The sequence below is a fragment of the Lissotriton vulgaris genome, chromosome 7, assembly GCF_964263255.1.
Source record: "Lissotriton vulgaris chromosome 7, aLisVul1.2, whole genome shotgun sequence".
Lineage (NCBI taxonomy): Eukaryota > Metazoa > Chordata > Amphibia > Caudata > Salamandridae > Lissotriton > Lissotriton vulgaris.
Window position 1 is genome coordinate 1,047,935,854 of NC_141695.1, and position 19,992 is coordinate 1,047,955,845.

Genomic DNA, 19,992 nt, shown 5'->3' on the forward strand with positions numbered 1-19,992 from the left:
GAGTCTTTGCTTTTTGGCAGTATAAGGACCAAAAAAAAAACCATGGGTGCAACACCCATTGCACGCTTTTTTAACACAGAAAACGGCATTAAAGGGAACGATATTTACAGGGCCGCATTAAGCCACGCAAACTGACTTGGTGCGGCCTGGTAATTATGGAGCAGACCCCAGCGCCACTAGAGCATCGCAAAAGATGACACTCCGGTGGTGCAGCCTCATTATACATGAGGCCCAAAGTATTCTAGTAGTAAACCTCTCTGATCAAACCACTTGTCACCTACCGTGAACATTTCCATTTTTTGGAACTATAAGATTAATAGTTCAAAATTAAATTTTACCATCATTATGTTTTAGAAGTGGGAGCACGACTATAGCATTCCTTTGCATAGAAAGGAGAGGCCTCTCCACTGAAACTAGCACCAATCCCTTAGTGGCCATTCCACTCATTACTTACGAATCCTGAAAAAATGTACTGGACCTCATTTAGGGGGTCACGTAACACGACCTCCGCCCCAAAAAAAGGGGGAATCTCCATACACAACACTAGACGATCCAGTATCATGAGGCTGCAGAACTTATACAGTCCTGATAGCTATTATTTCGCTTTCTACTCCTTTGGGTGTGTCTTTCTTCAGTAATTGATACTATCAGGCAAGATAGCAGACAAGAATCTCAATTTAAGGTGTTTAAGGTGTTTGACCCATCATCAGTCCCTAGTGCTTCAACAAAGAGAAAGAGTGCTATACAACTCATGATTCATGGGCAACAAATCTCAGCATGTACCTACACTAAAAAAAGTGAGTACTGACAAAGTATACCCACTATGGGAATATTGGATGAACCAATATAAGTTGTAGTAGTTCCGCAAAGCCAAAGGACATGAAGAATTTTCCACAACATTACTCCTCCCATTGCAGATGCAGCCAGTTAAGGAAGAACTGAGCTGATGAAACTGGTGTTCCATGTGTAAGGGCTTGCTACCAATGGCTTTGGGTGCTGCTTGAGTGAAGAACATTCAGATATGAATATGGGTTTTCTCACATATAAGCAAAATATATAACAAACTGCAGGACGTATTTGTAGCATCAAATGGTCGAAATGTGAGTCACATTATGTTTTTTAGTGTTTATTACAAAATGAAAAAAATAATACATTTGTTTTTAAAAACTCAAGGAACATGCACGCCACAGAATGTCTTTTGGCTCCTACAGTTCATCATCAAGAATTCAAGAAACTTTATTCGACCAATAGTCATGATCATAAAAACACAAAATAAAACCATTCTACATTTTACAACATGAATATGGACATTTATAATAAATACATTGTGTCAGTATTCTTAAAAGCCTGTCCGAATCACAACAAACAATCCCAAACAAGTTAAAAGTACATAAAATCTTTAAAACCACTTATAATTTATTACCGACGATAATGTTCCAATACATGGTTATTATCTGCCCAAGGTATGAAGTGCATATTTCTTCTTAACTTAATTGCACTGATAATGTAATTAAGATCAGAAGTACAAACTTCACAAAAAGATAAATTCTGCAAATATATTACCCCCTCCCTGTAAGATATGAAAAAGCTTACTTTTAAAGAATTGGGCGCAAATAACACAATCTGAGGGATTCATAAAACGTGCAGAAAAGCATAAAGTGGTCAGTAGATTGGGCAATGGCTGTATTCAGGTTTAATTATCCAGCTGAGATAGTGCTCCGGGCCTATAGACACAGAGATTTGATTGTAATTGATAACAGATGACACATATAACAGCTGCTAAAGTCTTATTTCCTCTCTGGATCTGAATGCCCCTATAACTTTCTCTTTAGCTCTGAGGCTAATATTTTCAGGGTGGCAAAAGAGGTTGCTGATACCCAGGCAACAAAGAGTATGTTTTACATAGACCAGCAATGGAATGATGGTCATGTTCTCTAAATTAAGACAATCACTTTCACCTGCTGTGAAAATGTGACTTTTGGGGAATTCCAAATCTTTAGGCAAAAAAGAAGCAGGGCCATATTGATTTGATCTTCAATATAACTAGGGGTGGGCAGAAAACTCCGCTCTGACAGCGTAGTGGATGAAGCCAGCCACCCATGCTCCCCAACCCAGTCCCTGCTTCTGAAAGCAGCGAGGCCAGGGAGAGCCTCCCCAGGCCCCAGTGGACCCCGTCCCCAGCGCCCAGACCCTCGGCTGGCTTGCAGGACGGGGGGCTCCCACACCCCTGGGCCCGCCGGATGGACCTCAAGACCTGGTCCCAGCTTCTGAACCCTAGCCAGGCCGGGGAGAGCCTCCCCGGGCCCCGGTGGACCCCGTCCTCAGCACCCAGACCCTCTGATGGCTTGCAGGACGGGAGGCTCACGCACCTCGGGCCTGCCGGAAGGAGCTCAAGCCCAGGTCCCGGTCCCAACTTCCGAACCCTAGCCAGGCCGGGGAGAGCCACCCCAGGACCCAGTGGACCCCCGTCCCCAGTGCCCGGACCCTCTTATGACTTGTAGGACAGGGGGCTCACGCACCCCGGGGCCTGCCGGATGGAGCTCAAGCCCCGGCCTGGTCCCAGCTTCTGAACCCTAGCCAGGCCGGGGAGAGCCTCCCCGGGACACAGTGGACCACCATCCCCAGCACCCGGGCCCTCTGATGGCTTGCAGGATGGGGGGCTCACACACCCCGGGGCCTGCCAGATGGAGCTCAAGCCCCGGGCCGGTCCCAGCTTCCGAACCCTAGCCAGGCCGGGGAGAGCCTCCCCGGGACACAGTGGACCCCTGTCCCCAGTGCCCGGACCCTCTAATGGCTTGCAGGAAGGGGGGCTCACGCACCCAGGGCCCGTCCGATAGAGCTCAAGCACCGGGCCTGGTCCCAGCTCACGAACCCTAGCCAGGCCGGGGAGAGCCTCCCCGGGCACCAGTGGACTCCCGTCCCCAGCGCCCAGACCCCCTGATGGCTTGCAGGAATGGGACTCATGCACCCCCGGGCGTGCCAGACGGACTCAAGCCCCGGGTCGGTCCCAGCTTCTGAATCCTAGCCAGGCCGGGGAGAGACTCCCCGGGCCCCAGTGGACCCCAGTACCCAGCACCCAGACCCTTGGCCGAGACCATGGAGGGTTAAGCCCAGGTCACGTCCTCTCCCCGACGGCCTGCCTGGGGAGCCCATTTTCCTCGACTATTAAGCCCACACATAGTGGGGGCTTATGGAATTTTGGAGAAGGACAAAAATTGGAGTTAGCCCGGCCGCCAGCCCGCAGGGCCATCTGGTCACCTAACCCGCAGAGCCATCTGGTCACCCAGCCCGCAGGGCCATCTGGTCACCCTCCCTGCAGGGCCATCTGGTCACCCTCCCCGCAGGGCCATCTGGTCACCCAGCCCGCAGGGCCATCTGGTCGCCCAGCCAGGCGACCAGATGGCCCGGGATGACCCAGCGTCCAGATGGCCCGGGAGGGTGCCGTACCCAGTTGCCCTTGAAGTCCAGCGAGGGTGGCCGGGCACACCGAGGCAGCCACTCTGGAGGCTCCTTCCCCCGGGTGGCTGCTGCCCACCTCCCTGCCTGACTTGCCCAGGAGCAGCGGGAAGGGGAGGCCTGGACGGTGGCCCAGGGCATCTGGTCACCCTGCCGACCCGCGAGGGAGGGTGGCCCCTATCCTCACACCCCGGTGGGGCAGGGACGGGAGGGGGAGGCCCCCGTGCCGAAGGGCATGTGGTAGAGGCGGCCTCTCGAGGACCTGCGTTACCCCTTCTGCATCCCTCCCCCCGGCCTGGCAGCAGAGGGACCCACCCCAGGGTGTGGTGGAGGGAGGCATCCACGGGCACCCACGTACGGAGAGACAAAAGCTTGGCTCAGAGGATGACTTTCAATGATCGCAGCGAGGTAGCTGCTCTGCTACTTACAAAACCCTAACCCAGAATCAGGTGGTCTACGAATGATTTAGTACCGGGTGCCCCATGAACCTGCAGTGCACTAAGGGCGATGGAGGCGCCCCCTTCCATCCGCACTCTGGTCCCCAAGCGAGCGGCTCTACGCACCAGCCCCTCGAGAGAGGCCGGCTATCCCAGGCCAACCGAGGCTCCACGGCACTGCGGTATCGTTACGGTTTAGGGGGGATTCTGACTTAGAGGCATTCAGTCATAATCCCACAGATGGTAGCTTCACCCCATTGGCTCCTCAGCCAAGCACATACACCAAATGTCTGAACCTGTGGTTCCTCTCAGACTGAGCAGGATTACTATTGCAACAACACATCATCAGTTGGGTAAAACTAGCCTGTCTCACAACGGTCTAAACCCAGCTCACGTTCCCTATTAGTGGGTGAACAATCCAACGCTTGGTGAATTCTGCTTCACAATGATAGGAAGAGCTGACATCGAAGGATCAAAAGGCGACATCGCTAAGAACGCTTGGCCGCCACAAGCCAGTTATCCCTGTGGTAACGTTTCTGACACCTCCTGCTTGAAACCCAAAAAGTCAGAAGGATCATGAGGCCCCGCTTTCATGGTCTGTATTCGTACTGAAAATCGAGATCAAGTGATCTTTTGCCCTTCTGGTCCGCAGGAGGTTTCTGTCCTCCCTGAGCTCGCCTTAGGACACCTGCGTTATCGTTTGACAGGTGTACCGCCCCAGTCAAATTCCCCACCTGCCACTGTCCCCGGAGCGAGTCATGCCCGGCGGGGGCGACGGGCGCTTGCAGCCAGAAGTGTGAGCCCCAGGGGGCCCGCCCCCCTCCTCACCGGGTACGTGAAAAAAAGATAAGAGTAGTGGTATTTCACCGGCGGCCCAAGGGCCTCCCCCTTATCCTACACCTCTCATGTCTCTTCACAGTGCCAGACTAGAGTTAAGCTCAATGGAGTTCTTTCCCCGCTGATTCCACCAAGCCCGTTCCCATGACTGTGGTTTCTCTAGATAGTAGGCAGGAACAGTGGGAATCTCGTTCCTCCATTCATGCGCGTCACTAATTCGATGACGAGGCATTTTACTAATTGTACCACCTCGCAGTGGCTCATTCTGGGTTATTATGCTGCCCATCAGCGTCAATTCGGTTTTGCTTCCAACAATACAACATTCTTTCGCTCTGGAGTACAGCCACACTGCACGCTGGCCTCACTGGAACTGGGATCACGTATAGGCCAGAGATAGTACACATTGCAGTACTATTCCAACAATTTTAAGATTGTCTACGAACAGTTTAAAGAATTGAAATATAGTTAGCAGGACATCAATAAACAATGTGTGATAATTATGTGAGTGCGATTATTTGAGACCTATTCATCATTCAAGACATTTCAAAAAGTACGATGTACACACTATATCTATATTGTTATAAGCACACATATATATAAAACCAAAATACACATCTACAAATTACACATCTAATTAGAGAAAGCACATCTAGAAAACATCACATCCATAAAACTTATGTAAACCTATGTGGTAAAACTTTATGTTTTATGAGGGTGACATGTGTGCTGCAAGAAAGTGTACATCTCAGTATACGTTTGATACTCAATTGTCCATTAATACTTGGCACATTTTAAGTGTGTCCATTAAAGTTGCTTTTCCTTTCATGTGGATTGCAACAGAGTAAATGTTAAAGTGGACAAACAATGAATTAAGCAGAGAGAAGATTAAGAGTAAAACAATGGAAATTAAAAAATGTAGACAAAACAGACTGCTAAAAGCGGTATTTTGCAGTGCCACTGGCTTGGGACAGAAAGATGTGTCCCATTTTTGAATGTCATTAAAGTAGTCAGGCAAACATTTTTCTTGAATGGGAATGCCATTTGTAGACCTAAATCAGCCAGAACAACATAATTACATTGAGGCCAGATACCACGACATCCTACGATAAAGCCATGAAATTTAACATTTTTGCATTTTGTGAGATCTTTGATTTGCTGTAACAGATCCTGATAGTATTTCACCTTACTCTCAAGCGCTAATTCAAGGGAATTCTGAGAGTTTTCATAACGAATTGATACATCAATCACTACAGCTGTGCCATTTTTGGTAAACACTACATCTGGTTTTCGTAGTTCTCCTTGATTATTCTTAACATGAGGTTCCCTATATGCCAGCCAACCACACCTTTTTGCTCTATCAATGAGGAATTCCAAAATTTTGTTATGTCTTTTTATTCTAATGTCCTTAGTTTTAGGACATGCACCTGAATTATGAGAAATTGTTTCACAAACATCATTAAAATACCTACATGTAGCAAATGCACAATTTCTTCCCCTGGTGATGGTTTCTCTGGTATATAAAACATTTGCTCTTAACATCAGCGCAGCTATGTACTGGTTTTATTTCATTTTTTTATGCTTACTGATCCAGAAGTTTGAGGTTGGATTACTTGATAAGTATTTTATACCATCACCTTGGACATGGAAATTTGCCCATTTCTCAAACCCTTCTTTTCTCCAATCATATGTTGCTGGCAAATTCAACTCATAGCTCAGGTAGCAACTATCCATAATGTTGAGTTTGTGTGTTTTTATTATGTTGTCAATTTTTTCATTTATAATTTCTTCTACATACATGAATGAATGTGCTATGTACAGGTCTGGAGCATCCCTGAGATACAATAAACTATTGACTTTATTGAGACCAATTTGTGTACATAGTTTTGGTATACTGAGGCCCCCAAATTATCTTTTCGAATATAGGAGACCATCACATATGTATGCAGGAAGGTGTAGAAAGTGTTTGACATACTTTTTTATTGTTAGATCAAGAACATTCAACGTTTTTGCTTCTGTTCCTGTCATTTCTAATTTGAATGATAGCTTAGGTATCAAGTACTGACACAATATTTCAATTTTCTGCGTGGGCTTGAGTGGTAAATTATCAAGTTTTTGAGCCCAATTGACAAGAACCTCATTAGTTCTGTTGTTGCTTGTAACACCAGTGTGTGGATCAAAGTTCAAACTGAGGTATCTCTCACTTTCTCCTGGATGAATGTTTCCAATGTTTTCTTTCTCAAATTGCCATGGTTTACAGTTGTAGATCAGTATTTTGTCTTTATGGTGACTGATATAAAATCCATGTGTCTTTTTCACATTCAGTTTTAGTCCTGTAGCTTTACTAAACTTTTCAATGATCTTCGGATTTGTACTCATTCCTTCCCAGGTACTGCTGAGTACTGCGATGTCATCGGCAAAGGCGAGATCGGTGATTTGCTCAATAAGACCATCTTATCCAAATGTGAAGCCCATGCCATTTTTCTGAAGATCACAGATCAGAGGGTCCATGGCAATGTTAAATAGTAGTGGGGATAAAGAGTCACCTTGTTTGACAACAGATTTCATTGTTAGTTCAGGAGTTTCCCTTGAAAGATGTTGTTGAGTCAGTGTATAGGTCTTTTATTATTTCTCTGATGTTTGGTGGAACTCTTTTCCTTGCGAGACTCTGTATAATGTGACCATGGCTGACAGAGTCGAAGGCTTTTGATATATCAATGAACACAACCGCTAATGAGTGACTGTTTTTTCGTGCTCATTTTATGATATTTTGCAGGAGAGTCAGATTCTCGAGACAACCTCTCGCCTTCATGAAGCCTTTTTGTCTCGTATTCAATTCAACAGAAAATGAGAGTCTTCTAGTTAATATTTTTGTGAATAACTTCATGAATGCGGTATCGATGGTAATTGGACGCCAGTTACTGATTTTTGTAAGTTCATTATTCGGTACATTCTTGGGTATCAAAATTGATTGATTTTTTTTGATGATTTCTGGCACTCTTCTCATCAACAACCAAGACTATAGAACTCTGGGCAGCAGTCTTGGTTGCCTGCTGTGCACTTTATATAAGTCATTCAGACCTAACTTATCAGGACCCACTGCTTTCTTCATATTGGAGCTCTCAAAGGCATGAGTTATTTCGAGCAGTGTTATTTCTTTGCAAAGACTTCTAATTTCATAGTCCTCTGGTATTCGATCAATCGGCATGAATTTAGGGTTCTTCTTGTTTTCTTTTTTAATTATGCTTTTGTAGTATTGAAAGATTTCATCAGCACTGATTTGGCAAATGGCATCTTCTGCCCCATCAGTGATAATGCTGGCAATTTTCTTTTTGTCTTTCTTAAACATTGCCTGGTATTCTTTATAGCTGCCCTTTGCTTTTGCATAATTTTTCTTGTGCGTCCGATTAAGCTTTTCGTTTTTCTTGTCTTTTGTTATTTTGTTTCCTGCTGAGGCATTTTGGTGCTCGTCTTGAGCAGAGTTCATAGGTTCATTGTTGATTTCACTTGTTGGTTCATTAGTTATTACTCTTGCTAGATGAGGACTTATATCAGTGGTGTTTTCTGCGATATAAGTCACTACTTCATCCATCAGATCCATAGCAGCATCGTGCTGCTCTACGTTTTGAGTGTACTTCTCGATTTCTGATATTCTGTCTTCCAGTTCATCAAAGTTCTTGATTTTTTGCGCACGTTTTCGAGTGGTAAAGTCTCTGTGCTTTTCTGTTGTTACTTCCACTGTAACCTCTGGTTCATCGCAAGAGTCATTTTCAGAAACATTTGATGCTTGCAGTACATCTTTTGCAGATTTTTTGATTTTATTTCTTCTATCTCTTCTTTTTTCTGCAATTTGTTTTCTGTTCTTGTTGTCAAAATGTGGAACCATCAGCGCATTAATATTCCTCTTATTTTCATATACTTTTTCCAATTCTGCTAGTAGCAGTATTTCTTCCTGTGACCATAACTTTGACGGTTTGTTGTTTGCTAGAGCTGCTAGTCTAGCCTCATTTTGTGCTCTTAAATGCGCATGCCGAGCATGTTGAGAAACACCAATTTTTGTTCCAAATCTGAGATCACAGAAGCTGCATAGGAATGGCAGCTCTCCTTTTTGAGGTCTTCCTTTACATTTGGCATAATGACATGCAATATTATGACATTCAGCTTCTTTGTCACATTTTGAACAGTATGTTTTGAGATAGAAGCCTTTGTTCTTGTTGGAGACATGTTTTCTCAGTTCTTTAAAGGTTCCCAGTATGTCTCCACAGAAGTCACATTTATATTTTTCGTTTGGGTATTTCCATTAAGTGACTTTTTTGGTGTAATCACTTTTCTTTGTTATTAAATCTTTGATGACCTCGTACACATCGGGAAGATTATCAAATTATGCTGTACCAATGTCATTCATGGCTGAGGTGGCTACAAACTTGATGGATTTGCTGAGGTCTACTGTTCTGACATCTTCTGCTATAGTGGGTGTACTAAGGTCTATATCGTGATCTGAATCGTTGCTATTCGTTGCATTGTTGGAAGCTAGTGCTGGTTTGTCAAATTCGGTGAGGAGGTTAATGATTTCTGGGAAAGACAGCACCTCCTTACGTCATCTTAACAGGGTTTTTATTCTCCAGGAACTACCCCATCTGGAATTGGGTTTGTTTGCTGAGCCATTTCTCACTATCACGTTCGCTGCCATGATAGAACCTTGTTTGGCCAGTCTCTATATGCTTCTCTACGCAGAGTCTAGCACTTCAGAGACAGTTACCGGCGGGACCACTGGGAGGTAAAGGCCACTACAACCGAGAATAGGTTAAGAGAGTCATAGTTACACCCGCCGTTTACCAGCGCTTCATTGAATTTCTTCCCTTTGACATTCAGAGCACTGGGCAGAAATAACATCGCGTTAACACCCGCCTCGGTCCTTCGCGATGCTTTGTTTTAATTAAACAGTCAGATTCCCCTGGTCAACACCAGTTCTAGGTCAGCTGCTAGGCGCCGGCCGAGGCAGAAAGCCGTCCGCGCACCACCGGGGAGGAGGCACTGGAAGAGGCGACCACCGCAGCTGGAGCTATCCACAGGAAGGGCCCGGCTCACGTCCAGTGTCGCTGCCGCCCCAGAGGAAGGCGCCTCGTCCAGCCGCGGCACGCGCCCAGCCCCGCTTCACGCCCCAGCCCGACAGACACAGCCCTTAGAGCCAATCCTTATCCCGGAGTTACGGATCTGACTTGCCAACTTCCCTTACCTACATTGTTCCAACATGCCAGAGGCTGTTCACCTTGGAGACCTGCTGCGGATATGGGTACGGGCCGGCGTGAGATTTACACCATCTCCCCCGGATTTTCAAGGACCAGTGAGAGCTCACCAGACGCCTCCGGAACCGCAACGCTTTCCAAGGCTTGGGCCCCTCTCTCGGGGCAAACCCATTCCAGGGCGCCCTGCCCTTCACAAAGAAAAGAGAACTTTCCCCGGGGCTCCCGCTGGCTTCTCCGGGATCATTTGCGTTACAGCACTGGACGCCGTGAGGGCGCCATTCTCCGCCACTCTGGGTTCAGGGATCTGAACCCGACTCCCTTTCGATCGGCCGAGGGCAACGGAGGCCATCCCCTGTCCCTTCCGAACGGCGCTCGCCCATCTTGTAGGACCGACTGACCCATGTTCAACTGCTGTTCACATTGAACCCTTCTCCACTTCAGCCTTCAAAGTTCTCGTTTGAATATTTGCTACTACCACCAAGATCTGCACCTGCAGCAGCTCCACCCGGGCCCTTGCCCCAGGCTTCCGTGCTCACCGCAGCGGCCCTCCTACTCATCGCAGATTAGTTCCCGCAGCTCTCAATGCCGCCGCCGGCCGGGTATGGGCCGACACTCCAGCACCATCCATTCTTAGGACTAGTTGATTCGACAGGTGAGTTGTTACACACTCCTTAGCGGATTCAGACTTCCATGGCCATCGTCCTGCTGCCTATATAAACCAACACCTTTTCTGGGGTCTGATGAGTGTCAGCATCTGGCGCCTTAACCCAGCGTTCGGTTCATCCTGCAGCGCCAGTTCTGCTTACCAAAAGTGGCCCACTAGGCACTCGCAATCCATGTCCGGCTCCACGCCAGCGAGCCGGGCTTCTCACCCATTTAAAGTTTGAGAATAGGTTGAGATTGTTTCGGCCCCAAGACCTCTAATCATTCGCTTTACCAGATAAAACTTGGGGCTCCGAGCGCCTACTATCCTCAGGGAAACTTCGGTGGGGAACCAGCTACTAGATGGTTCGATTAGTCTTTTGCTCCTATACCCTGGTCGGATGACCGATTTGCACGTCAGGACCGCTATGGACCTCCACCAGAGTTTCCTCTGGCTTCTCCCTGCCCAGGCCTAGTTCATCATCTTTCGGGTACTATCACGCACGGTCATGCTCCACCTCCACGACAGAGCGGGCGAGACGGGCCGGTGGTGCGCCCGCCGCTGGAAGCGCAGCTGGATCCCACCTCAGCCGGCGCGCGCTGCCCCTCACCTTCATTGCGCCACAGGGTTTCGCTTGGCCGTCCGACTCGCGCACGTGTTAGAATCCTTCGTCCATGTTTCAAGACGGGTCAGGTGGGTAACCAACATCGTTGCAGACCCCTGGAGCCTGGCATGGGCCTCCCTGCACGGCGGCATGACGCGGTCGGGGCACACTGAGAACAGTCTGCCCCAGTCAACAGTCGCGCTGGGAGCAGGGGGCCCCATCCCCCCTTCAACCGCCCCTGCGTGCCCCGAGAGGCGGCTGGGGAAGTGTGCCCGGGGGAGGGCGCGGAGGCGGTCAAATCTTCCTCGGCCCCACGGACATGGAAAAGCTGCTGCCAGGGGGGCTGTAACACCCTCCGCCGGAGCGGAAGACCACCTGCCACCCAAAGCCTTCCCAGCCGACCCGGAGCCGGTCGCGGCGCACCGCCGCAGAGGAAATGCACCCTGCGGGGGCCGGGTAGGGCCCAGCGCCGGTCCCGCAAAGGGGATCTGGAACTCCCGGGCCACCAACCTTCCCGCCGCCTTGAATCCTCCGGGCGGACTGCACAGACCCCACCCGTTTACCTCTCAACGGTTTCACGCCCTCTTGAACTCTCTCTTCAAAGTTGTTTTCAACATTCCCTTACGGTACTTGTTGGCTATCGGTCTCGCTCCTGTATTTAGCCTTAGATGGAGTTTACCACCCGCTTTGGGCTGCATTCCCAAGCAACCCGACTCCGAGAAGACCCGATCCCGGCGCGCCGTGGGCCGCTACCGGGGGTCGCTACTGTCCGTGGGGTGAGCCTGGTTCAGAAGGACTTGGGCCCCCTGAACGACGCCGGGGAGCCGCTCTTCTGTACGCCACATTTCCCGCGCCCGCCGCCGGGCAGGGATTCGGCGCTGGGCTCTTCCCTCTTCACTCGGCGTTACTGGCGGAATCTTGGTTACTTTCATTTCCTCTGCTTAGTAATATGCTTAAATTCAGCGGGTTGCCACGTCTGATCTGAGGTCGTAGTCGGAAGAATGACGCCGGAGTATCAAAGGGGGTTGCCTGGGAAGGTCAGGCCCCCCTGCCGGAGCAGAGGTGCCTGGCGTCCCAGCAGCATGCGCCCTCTTTCTCCCTGGGAAGCCGGCCTCAGAGGTGGGCGCCTGAGGCATGTGCGCACGGGCAGCCGGTGGGACACAACAGACAGCTACGCGCTGCATGCAGCCAGGCGCCCCAGGTCGGGTCCTGGACTGACCAGTTGCCAGGCCCTTTCTCAGGGGCCAGGCAGCCGGGCTGCCGGGCTGCGTACCTCCACGGCAGGACCCAGAGAGGGACCCTGCCACAGGCGATCGGGGGTCTGACCTAGTGGGGGGATGAAGGGGAAGCGGAGCTAACCTTGCGACGGCCCCAGCCGCATCCTTGGGACGCCCCGGAGCGATTGACGATCGAGCGACCTTCAGACAGGCGTAGCCTCGGGATGAACCCGGGGCCGCAAGGTGTGTTCGAAGTGTCGATGATCAATGTGTCCCGCAATTCACACTAATTCTCGCAGCTAGCTGCGTTCTTCATCTACGCGCGAGCCGAGTGATCCACCGCCAAGAGTCACAGACAACCTTTCAAAAACATTCACCCACCTGCGGGTGCAGGAGAGGTTGGAGGAAGGCAACGCCGTCCGTCCGCCGCCCGCGCCCCCTCTGGGAGTCAGACTACCGTGTTAGGAGAAAAAAACATTGCCAGGCGCTCGGCCTGGGAGTCCCACCACCCACGGGCGAGGAAGGGGGCTCCCCTTGCGATGGGAGCAGGCAGCCGCTGGTCCCTCCCGGGGACACCAGGAGAGACCGCACGAGTCTTCAAACCCCTCGGCCTGGCCGCATGGGACCGGGTCGAACCGGGTACCTGGCAATGAGCAAGGGTCGCTCCATTGCCGGGCGGCCCGAGACATGCTGGCGGGCTGGCAATTAGCCCACCACCATCCTCGCCCGGGTCGGAGGCACCAGATGGGAAGAGCCAGGTGGCTCCCCATCTCACACGCCTCCCACCGAGAGGAGCCAAGGTCCCCTCACAGGCCCTTGGCCCCTTCTCTTCCAGGTCGCCCTGCCACGTGAGAAGGGCCACTCCCCAGTAGCCCAGAACCCATTCGGGCTAGGACTCGGGCATGGGAGGGCCCAGCCAGTGCCAGGGCCTTTCAAGGGAGGGGTAGTACCCGCCCGGGGATGCACTGCCATTCGGTTTCCCTCCACCCGAGGGGATGTTGTGCCGGGTGAACTTGGGTTCTGTCTTGGAGAGGGACTGGGGCCGCCCCCCATCCCCAGTCCCTCACACATCAATCAGGCCCTCCCCAGGGGAAAGAGACACTCCAAAGTCCCGGTCCTCACCCAAGCACGCCATGTGGCTGCGGACCGCTCCATCAGCCGGGGCGCTCCAGGGCAGGGCCGGTCCCTGTGCCTACGGTGTGTGCTTCCAGGAAGCGGCGAGGGCTTCAGGCTGGCACCGTCGGTCACTCGGGCCGCTCCGCCGTTAATGATCCTTCCGCAGGTTCACCTACTGAAACCTTGTTACGACTTTTACTTCCTCTAGATAGTCAAGCTTGATAGTCTTCTCCGTGCTCCGCCAGGGCTGTTGCCGACCCCGGCGGGGCCGATCCGAGGACCTCACTAGCCAGGGCCGTTGCCGACCCCGGTGGGGCCGATCCGAGGACCTCACTAAACCATCAATTGGTAGTAGCGACGGGCGGTGTGTACAAAGGGTAGGGACTTAATTAACGCAAGCTTATTACCCCTACTTACTGGGAATTCCTCGTTCATGGGAAATAATTGCAACCCCCAATCCCGCTCATGAACTGGGTTCAGCAGGTTACCCGCACCTGTCGGCGAAAGGTAGACACATGCTGATCTATTCAGTGTAGCGCGTGTGCAACCCCGGACAACTAAGGGCATCACAGACCTGTTATTGCTCGATCTCGTGTGGCTGAACACCACTTGTCCCTCTAAGAAGTTGGACGCCAACCGCTGGGGGGCGCATAACTAGTTAGCATGGAGGAGTCTCGTTCGTTATCGGAATTAACCAGACATATCACTCCACCAACTAAGAACGGTCATGCACCACCACCCACAGCATCGAGAAAGAGCTATCAATCTGTTAATCCTTTCCATGTCGGGGCCAGGTGAGGTTTCCCGTGTTGAGTCAAATTAAGCCGCAGGCTACACTCCTGGTGGTGCCCTTCCGTCAATTCCTTTCAGTTTCAGCTTTGCAACCATACTCCCCCGGGAACCCAAAGACTTTGGTTTCCCGGAAGCTGCTCGGCGGGTCAAGTGAATACCGCCACAGGATTGCTAGTCGGCATCGTTTATGGTCAGAACTACGACGGTATCTGATCGTCTTCGAACCTCCGACTTCGTTCTTGATTAATGAAAACATTCTTGGCAATTGCTTTCGCTTTGGTTCGTCTCGTGCTGGTCCAAAAATTTCACCTCGAGCGGCACAATACGAATGCCCCGGCCATCCCTCTTAATCATGGCCCCAGTTCCGAAAACCAATAAAATAGAACCAGAGTCCTATTCCATTATTCCTAGCTTAACTATTCAGCCGACTGGCCTGCTTTGAACACTCTAATTTTTTCAAAGTAAACTCTTCGGACCCCCAGGACACTCAGTCAAGAGCATCAAGGGGGCGCCAGGTGGCAGGGGCTGGGACAGGCGGTAGCTCGCCTCGCGGCAGACCGCCAGCTCGACCCCAAGAACCAAGCTTTTTAACTGCAGCAACTTTAATATACGCTATTGGAGCTAGAATTACCACGGCTGCTGGCACAATACTTGCCCTCCAATGGATCCTCGTTAAAGGATTTAAAGTGTACTCATTCCAATCACAGAGCCTCGAAAGAGCCCTGTATTGTTATTTTTCGTCACTACCTCCCGAGTCGGGAGTGGGTAATTTGCGCGTCTGCTGCCTTCCTTGGATGTGGTAGCCATTTCTCAGGCTCCCTCTCCGGAATCAAACCCTGATTCCCCGTTACCCGTGGTCACCATGGTAGGCACAGAAAGTACCATCGAAAGTTGATAGGGCAGACATCCGAATGTATCGTCGCCGTCACGGGGACTTGCGATCGGCCCGAGGTTATCTAGAGTCACCAAAGCGGCCGGGCGAGCCCGGATTGGTCTTGATCTGATAAATGCATGCATCCCGGGAAGTCAGCGCTCGTCGGCATGTATTAGCTCTAGGATTACCACAGTTATCCAAGTAACAGATGGAGTGATCAAAGGAACCATAACTGATTTAATGAGCCATTCGCAGTTTCACTGTACTGGCCGTGTGTACTTACACGTGCATGGCTTAATCTTTGAGACAAGCATATGCTACTGGCAGTATCAACCAGGTAGCTGCACCTGATGACGGGGTGGGAGCCGCATGCCCATTTCCCCAACCGGCAACCTTCGTGCAACCCTCCATCTCTAGGGAACCTGCCAGGGGAAGGAGCCCGCCCGCCTGGGCGGGAGGGCTCGCTGGAGGGTTGTGGAGCGGTGCAGTCGCATGGGCACTGGAGGGCCCAGCCATCTCCCCCGGGATGGTGAGACAGGCCGAGACGCAGCCTGAGCAAGACGCAGGGGTGCCGGGTCCAGCCGGCGGCGGAAACCCTCGGATCAATTGTTCCGAGCTGCTGTGGAAACATGCTGGACATAGGGGTGACGGCGTGGTGCACAGGGGGCCCACAGACCTGCCGGCCAGGCAGCATCCACGGGCCTGGCGCCACCCGACCCCTTCCGCTTGGGTCAGACCACTGGGGGGCACGAGCTGCAGGGGCCGCTTGGCCTTCGCTTTGCTGGGTAGGGTGAACGACTTTCCCCCATGCGGCAGGCCCTCTCTCGAGTCAGACGGTCCATGCGAAGTGGAAGCTCTTTGCTTGAAATAACAGCCGAGGCTGGCCAAGCAGTCCATCCCTAAACGGACAGAGAGTGTCCAATCGATCAAAGTACAGCCGGGGCATCCCCTGGCAGGCCACCCTGCACAGGGGGTATGCTGGCTTAGCATCCCCTGCCTGCCTGCTGCCGGGGCAAGGAGACTCAAAGAAAAAGACCATCAGAAAGGGGCCCGAGATGCGGGTGCGTACCCGGACCCCTGGGAACCCTGGCGGGCGGGCCCTGGGTGCTGCCTTCCCCCGTCTCGGCATCGCCGAACCTCACGGAGGTCTGCCTGAACAAACTCGGAGAAAAATGACCATCGGGAAGGTGCTGAGAGACAGGTGCGTACCTGGGCCCCTGGGGGCCCCGGTGGGAGGGACCCATGTGCCACCTTCCCCGTCTCAGCTTCGCCGGACCTCACGGAGGTCTGCCTGAGCAAACTCGGAGAAAAAAGACCATCGAGAAGGGGCTGAGAGGCAGGTGCGTACCCGGGTCCCTGGGAGCCCCGGTGGGCAGGCCCGAGTGCCACCTTACCCTGTCTCAGCATCACCGGACCTCACGGAGGTCTGACTGAGGAAACAAACTCGGAGAAAAAGGACCATCGGGAAGGGGTTGAGAGGCAGGAGCATACCCAGGCCCCTAGGGGCCCCGGCGGGCGGGCCAAGGTTCTGCCTTCCCCTGATTCAGAAACGTCGGACCTCATGGAGGTCTGACTGACCCTCTCCCTAGTAATCCGGAGGAAAATTACCCCCCTTTCTTGTAATCCGTGCACATGAGGTGACAGGGGGACCAAAGGCATGAAAGTACCCGACCTCCGGGAGCCCTCGCTGGGATCCGGGAGGCAAATGGCACCTCATCGGGACATCCAGGGAAGTCCGGCCATCTGGTCGCTCCATAGGAAAGCATTGCGGGCGACCAGATGGCCGAGGGGATATGGGCGACCAGATGGCCGGGCACGAAAGGGAGGCCATCGGGTCACCCTGTGCCCCAATGAAAGAGTGAGTGGGTGCCGGGGCATGGGGGACAGGAGGCCCAGGGCCCCAGCTGGGCCTCAGCCATGGAGGCTGAAAGGGGGACTAGACAGGCCCTCCGACCCGGGGCCCGCGGACACCTTGACAAGCAGTGGAGGCCTGCATGGGACCAACGGCCCCTTCTCCTGGGCCCTTGATTGAACAGCAACCCGGGGGACTGGGCCCAGGGCCGGAGATCCCGACCCGGGGCCCGGCCGGGCCCGGCCGGGCCCTTGGACCCAGCAGGGGCTCCCAGGCCCAGAGGCACTGGGGAAGCCTTCACAGGCCTGCCGGACACCATCCCGGGCACCCTGCCACACGGCAGGACCAAAGACGGAGCCCGGGGTAGGGAGGCCACCCTCCCCGGGGCCCTCAGGGGCCCTGGATGGAGCTCCTGAACCCAGCCAAGCAAGGGGAGGCTACCCGGGCACAACGGAACCCCGACCCGGGCCTTTGGCAGTGTGGCAGGCCGGGGTACAGGGCCCAGGGCCGGAGCACCCGACCAGGGGCCCGGCCGGGCTCCTGGACCCAGCCGGGCCTACCAGTCCCAGAGGCGCAGGGGAAGCCACGCCGGGGATGATGGACACAATCCCATGCACCCTGCCATGCAGCAGGACCAAGGACGAATCCCGGGGTGGGGAGGCCACCCTCCCTGGGGCCCTCAGGGGCCCTGGATGGAGCTCCTGACTCAGCCAAGCAAGGGGAGGCTCCCCGGGCACAACGGAACCCCAACCTGGGCCTTTGGCAGTGCAGCAGGCTGGGTGACAGGGCCCGCGGCCGGAGCACCCGACCTGGGGCCCGGCCAGGTCCCTGGACCCAGCCGAGGCTTCCAAGCCCAGAGGCGCAGAGGAAGCCTCCCCGGGCCCTCCAGACCCCGTCCCGGGCACCCTGCCACGTAGCAGGACCAAGGACAGAGCCTGGGGTGGGAAGGCCACCCTCCCCAGGGCCCTCAGGGGCCTGGATGGAGCTCCTGCACCCAGCCAAGCTTGGGGAGGTTCCCCAGGCACAATGGAACCCTGTCCCAGGCCCTTGGCAGTGCAGCAGGCTGGAGGGCAGGGCCCAGGGCCGGAGCACCCGACCCAGGTCCAGACCGTGCCCCTGGACTCAGCCAGGGCTCCCAAGCCCAGAGGCGCAGGGGAAGCCTCCCCGGGCCCTCCAGACCCCGTCCCAGGCACCCTGCCACGCAGCAGGACCAAGGACAGAGCCCGGGGTAGGGAGGCTGCCCTCCCCAGGGCCCTCAGGGGCCCCGTATGGAGCTCCTGAACCCAGCCAAGCACGGGGAGGCTCCCCAGACACAACGGAACCCCGTCCTGGGCCTTTGGCAGTGCAGCAAGCTGGGGGACAGTGACCAGGGACGGAGCACCTGCCTCAGGGCCCAGCAGGCCCCTGGACCCAGTCAAGGCTCCCAAGCCCGGAGGTGCATAACTGTGAGAGGGCTGGTCTCGGGAGGGGACAGATTTGGCACCTGACCACCTTGGGACCCACCTCTCGTAAGAGCACTGGCAGGAGACCCTCAGGCTGAGGATCTCGAATCTAGAATCGTACGCGCTGCGCTAGCACCACTTCAACAGAGAGACCCCACACTGGAGAGTTTAAGAGAACGTATGTTTTATCTCTTCAAAATAGAACTGAATCTTTATGATCCGCAGAGTTTTACGTACAGACGAGCCAGGCTCGAAGAGTCTTAGCAGGGGTAGGGTAGCGGGACAGTCTTAGAGTTCAAGGTATCCGGCGCACAGCTCTCAATCCTCGAGCCGAGGGATACTGGATGATCTTGGGTCCGGCCGGACCAGAGTAGTCTCTTGAGCCGCGATCGAATCAGCAGGGCTCGGTGATCTTCTTGGTTGCAAAAGGAACCACGATCGAATCAGCAGGGCTCGGTGGTCTTCTTGGTTGCAAGGAGCTGCGATCGAATCAGCAGGGCTCGGTGGCCTTCTTGGTTGCAAGGAGCCGTGAACGAATCAGCAGGGCTCAAGAGTTCTCCCGGTAGTAGGGAAACCGCGACCAGGTCAGCAGGGCTCTCGCAGTCCAGGATACAACTAGTTTGGTCGGCCCGGAGCCACGCCTGATATAGGACACCCCTTCTTTGATGTCCGGAGTCCTTGCAGGCGGAGGTCTTAGCACCTGGGGGCTGGTTGTTGGGGGTTCCGCCTCGGCGGCTCCTTTCATCCTTTGAAGTTGGGTCAGGGGGGATCCCAGACACTCAGCAGGCCTGGAGCCAGCCCTCGGGGAGGCCAGATGGGTGATCGAAACTCATCTTCGAGGAGAGGTGGAAGGTGTGATCAAGCTACTCCTCCCTCTCTCGCTCACAGGGAGCGCTCTACCCCCTGGCTGGGGATGGCGCCGTCGGCCGAGTTCGGGCTGGGGCCCGGGGCGGCCATTTTAGGTGCAGGAACATGGGCCTCAGCCTCGGATGCCAGGAAAATGGGGGACGAGGACGGGAAGCCCAGGGTCGGGGATGTGTAACATGGCAGAAAGGGTCGGGTGGTTCAGGGTCTGGTGGAGCTATCTGGTTCAGGGGTGACCACGCCACGAGGCCGGGTCCAACAATGGGATGCCTCCCTGGTCCCTCGGGACCCAGTCCCGGGTACCCTGCCATGCAGCAGGACACAGGACAGAGCCCGGGGCCCTCAGGGGCCCCGGCCGGAGCTCCTGAACCCAGCCAAGCAAGGGGAGGCTCCCCAGGCACAACAGGACCCTGTCCCAGGCCTTTGGCAGTGCGGCAGGCTGGGGGACAGGGCCCAGGGCCTGGAGCACCCGACCCTAGACCCGGCGGGCCCCTGGACCCAGCCGGGGCTCCCAGGGGCCGGCTACACCCCGTCCCGGTCATCCTGCCACAAAGCAGGACCGAAGTCGGAGGCTGGGGTGGGGAGGCCACCCTCCCCAGGGCCCCTGGACCCAGG

At 53.9% G+C, this 19,992-nt stretch overlaps 1 non-coding gene and 2 pseudogenes across 1 annotated transcript; all 3 read right to left on the reverse strand.

The window, feature by feature from the left end:
• Positions 1-3,820: 3,820 nt before the first annotated feature.
• On the reverse strand, positions 3,821-12,210 carry LOC147702904 (28S ribosomal RNA; annotated as a pseudogene).
• A 424-nt stretch (positions 12,211-12,634) lies between these two features.
• On the reverse strand, positions 12,635-12,788 carry LOC147702905 (5.8S ribosomal RNA). The gene has a single exon (XR_015298513.1). It is a non-coding gene; the product is annotated as a 5.8S ribosomal RNA (ribosomal RNA).
• Positions 12,789-13,702: 914 nt separating this feature from the next.
• LOC147702906 (18S ribosomal RNA) lies at positions 13,703-15,559 on the reverse strand (annotated as a pseudogene).
• Positions 15,560-19,992: the final 4,433 nt, after the last annotated feature.